Here is a 4068-nt window from a genome sequence, read left to right as displayed (position 1 = left end):
TGTTGCCAAAGTATTTCACTGTCTTTGCACACACATCACGCACAGCGTCATTATTACCTTCACAGCTAAATTACAGCCAGACGTGACTGTTTTCACAGTGGAAGGAAAAGTAGTTCCTATCAACAGAGTGGCCTATAATTAGACCATCCTGGTGACAGTAAGATATTTATGATAAAACACTCACTCCAAATTACTGAGTTTAGATATTGATCCTTTTATGTGAGTATCGATCCTAGAGCAGGAGACGCTGGTATCACAAATATCGACCGATCCGCACATGCCTACATGCCATTTTGGGTGGACTGTAGATATCAAATGAAAGCTCTTTGTATTGCCAAAAAGGAAACGAGTAAATTCTTAATCATCTTGGAGTAGAAACCAAAATACTGGCGTGTGGTTAATAATCATACGTAATCAATCACCATGACAACCAAAAACTGACAGCTGGAGTGTTCACTAACGAGGTGCTGTGTTAACATCACTACACTTTACTGTCTGGCAGCAGTAGCTATTACTTACCCATGATAGAAACTAATGTGGGCGTATCAGCTGTTGTCGATCATACAGTCCATGGTCCTGTTAACCAAACCAAAGCTGTACAATTATCAAGATTTTATTAATACATTTTTATTTAAATAACATTTACTGGCTCTACATGAAAATACACACAGATAGATATCTTACAAACAGACAAATGTGACTGAGTATGTCTTTGGCTGAAGATAATATAAGTTGTAGGACTGATCTGGCTTTGCCTTCATTAATAAAGATCATTTGTGTCAAACCGTTAACTGACAAAGACCAACTGCTTCATCCATCCATGAGGATCTTTTGGCCGATCTGCTAAGCGGGGCAGGGGCAGATGTGTATGCTTTGGAAAGGAAAAACATCTTTATAAAATATAACACACCATCACAGCAACCTCTCAGCTTCCATCGTGGTTGAAATGCAGAACTACCGAGAGAAACCTGTGGAAAAGGCAGATCGTGCAGTTCACAAGTTGTACTCGTGTGAAAAAACCCAGAAGTAAAGACCAAATTCTTCTTGTATTGTGCTGCCACCTTGTGACTAAAACTGAAACTAAAACTGTTGCAGTCCAGTGAAACAGCCCTGCAATAAATTATATCTTCATGAAGCTAGAAATATTTTTTTGTAATTTGTAAAATGTCTTGTTCATGTGTTTTTACTCTTAATCTCCAAAATGGCTGTTTGTTTCAACAGAATCTTTACTCTACAGAATTACTTCAGTACAAATGTTGGTGTGATGCATTTCCATTTATAAAATTATTCTTTGCACAATCTGGGAAATTTACCTACCCAATATTTTATTTCTGGAGGCACTGAAATCAAATTAAACCAGGCACCAACCAGCACCACTGACGACTGGACTACTAATCATTTTTAACCACAAACCGTATAAGGTAACTGGTTCTGTTTCTGTTCATGCATGTTCAAAACGTGGTTCATCATCACATCTCAGTTAGAGTGGAAGAAGCTGCAGCCGAGTACAGATATTTAATAATGGCCTCCACAGATTCAGGTCCTTTCTGTAAATAAGAAAATGTAATTATAACAAAAAACAAATGTAACAACCACCAGTCGTGCCATTAGATCGACCTTTACGAAGCTTATAATGTTCTGTCTCTGCTGATGTTCAGTCTGAGATGTGTTAAATAATATGTATGTATAATCTGTCTTCTTAAGTTTCAGTGTGTTGAGCGTTCAGGACCTCCATGTATGTGTACATACATGTCCATAAACAACAGTGGACATTAACTAGCAGCTGTTCCACAGTTTATGTACATGACATTACAATTTCAACATCAAAACGAGACAGCTAATAGTGCCGTATAAGTAGAGGATGTTTACTGTTGCTTTGCAGTCTTCATTTTGGTGGTGGGGGGGGGGGGTCAATTATTGTCAGATTAAGATTGAGTTCAAACTTTGGTCTTTCTATACTGTGACTTGGCTCTCCTGTAAAGTTAGTGAAATGCTCTCACCCCTCGATAATACAGAGTTTGAACTTGATTTAGCGGTTTTTGACAGTTCAGTGCATGAAACACATACATTGTTGTGCATGTCTGAATCTTTCATATCCACATCCAAGTTACCTGTTAAGACCCCCATCCAACCAAGACCTTCATTAAGCCGTTACATAGCGCAGCTGAATGCATTCAATGTTTTACAGCTGAACTTCAGGCCAATGTTTGTTTTCCAGGTCATGTAACTACACATCACTTAGAGATAAAGCCATTTTTATGTCAACTGTAACTATAATATAAAAATATATCGTCGCTGTCCGATGAAAACCACGTATATCCACTTTAGATGATTTTGTCTTTTTTCTATATTTGGAACAAGCAAATTCTCCTCTGCATGCTGTCAGCGTTCGTAATCGAATTGACCAATTAAAAGAGGTTTTATGACGTTATGTATTGAACAAGTATCTCCACTGGATGTGAAAAGTGTCCATCAAACAGCGTATCTCCCGCTGCAGGCTGGATGCCCCTCCTGTGAAAGTTAGAAGCAGAGTGCACTCTTAATTTTCTGTGTGGAAGATAACGTCGCCAAGGTAAAGTATCACCTTAAGATTATTATTTAATAATAAGTTTGTACATGTTCACAGTGTTTTTCAACTGGCTTCTGTGTAGATTAGCTAACGACATTTTGTTCTTTAACATCAACAAAGTGTGACTTTCGACAGCTAGCTAATGTTAGCTGGGTAATAAGTCTCGATTTGTATTACGATCAGATAGCGAACATTAGTTAGTATCTTATATAAAATAATCTGATATAAAATCACCGATATATCAAATTGTTTGCCTTGTTTGTAAACACGTTTTATACAGTGGATAAGTAAGTTACTAGGTTAGACTTATTAACTTAATTACATCGTGTCATTCTCAAATCGAGCGATGCTTTTTTATTTTATCATGGCAGCATTGTTGTACATTTCATTAGTGACTTAGATGTATTCGTCAACATCTGATTTCTCACGCAGAGTACCTTAAATGATGTTGTCTGTTGTGTGCACAGACATAGACATGTCGTTTTCATTAGAAGAGCTTTGCGCATTGGTCAATGTTAAATACGATAGGGCAGTAGAGACAGCAGCCAGGGTCAGCAGTGAGGAAGAAGGTGTGTGGAAAACTAGGATTAAGACAGCCAGAGCAAAGAATGCAAAGTCAGCAACATTGGATTATGTCATTATTGTATTAAGTGTACTTTATGTGTTCTTCTCTATCTTTTCCAGATTCCCTTGAGTGTGACCAGGTTGAGTCTCCTGCTGCTATCGTGCCAGATGGATTTGAAAATGAAGGTAGGTATTATGACCTAGGACAGAAAGGCCTGCACACCATTAGACTCCAAATAAAAACTGTTCTTGAGGACAACATTTTGATCTGGTCTCATAGAACCAAGCATTGCCTCCGAAACAAATTTATTTTAAGTCGGTGGGACGGTGTGCAGACCTTTTTCCTTTGTGTCCTGTGCTGATATATTTGTCTTGCACCTGAACTTAACTGGGTGTGCACACTTTTTGAATGTATAATAATAACAGCAAATCCTTTGTATACAATCTTTCATACAAAAAAATATAGCACAAAGCAATTTAGAGATCACAATAGAGTAAGAAGTAATAAAACCGCACCAATTAACGGACACACTCTGATGCACACATAAGTGTGTGTGTTGTCTTTAATGCAGTAGCGTTTGTGGAAGTGAATGCTGGATGTTTTCCTAGTTGGCTTGTTACTGTTTGTGGTCAGCTGCACACGCTGTCTTTCTCATGCAGACATACACCACTACGACACACTGAGGACATTTACAGAATTTTTGTTTTCTCTTTCTTTTAATCAAAAGGAGAGGGAGTTGAGGAGGATTCTTCAGCTGGTGGGGCTCGTCCAGGAAGGTCAAGGAAGAAAGGAAATCCAGAGACCTGGAACGTGAATATTCAGAAAAGAAGGAGAACGAGGGGCCAGTCCTACCTTGGGAGGAAGAATCAAGAGCCTGGGTTGAAGGAGGCAAGAAAAATAGGGATGCCATGCCAGTCTGCGGCCTGCCAAAAGT

General features: G+C 38.6%; 1 protein-coding gene across 1 annotated transcript in view; it reads right to left on the bottom strand.

Annotated features, from left to right (window-relative positions):
* Positions 1-4068, bottom strand: part of LOC123962836 (histone H3) — a 20392-nt gene that overhangs the window by 15905 nt on the left and 419 nt on the right. The gene's annotated exons all lie outside the window — the stretch shown is intronic.

This window comes from Micropterus dolomieu, linkage group LG23, assembly GCF_021292245.1.
Source record: "Micropterus dolomieu isolate WLL.071019.BEF.003 ecotype Adirondacks linkage group LG23, ASM2129224v1, whole genome shotgun sequence".
NCBI classification, from domain to species: Eukaryota; Metazoa; Chordata; class Actinopteri; order Centrarchiformes; family Centrarchidae; genus Micropterus; species Micropterus dolomieu.
The sequence above is the reverse complement of the archived record's forward strand: the minus strand, read 5'-3'. Positions and strand labels throughout refer to the sequence as shown.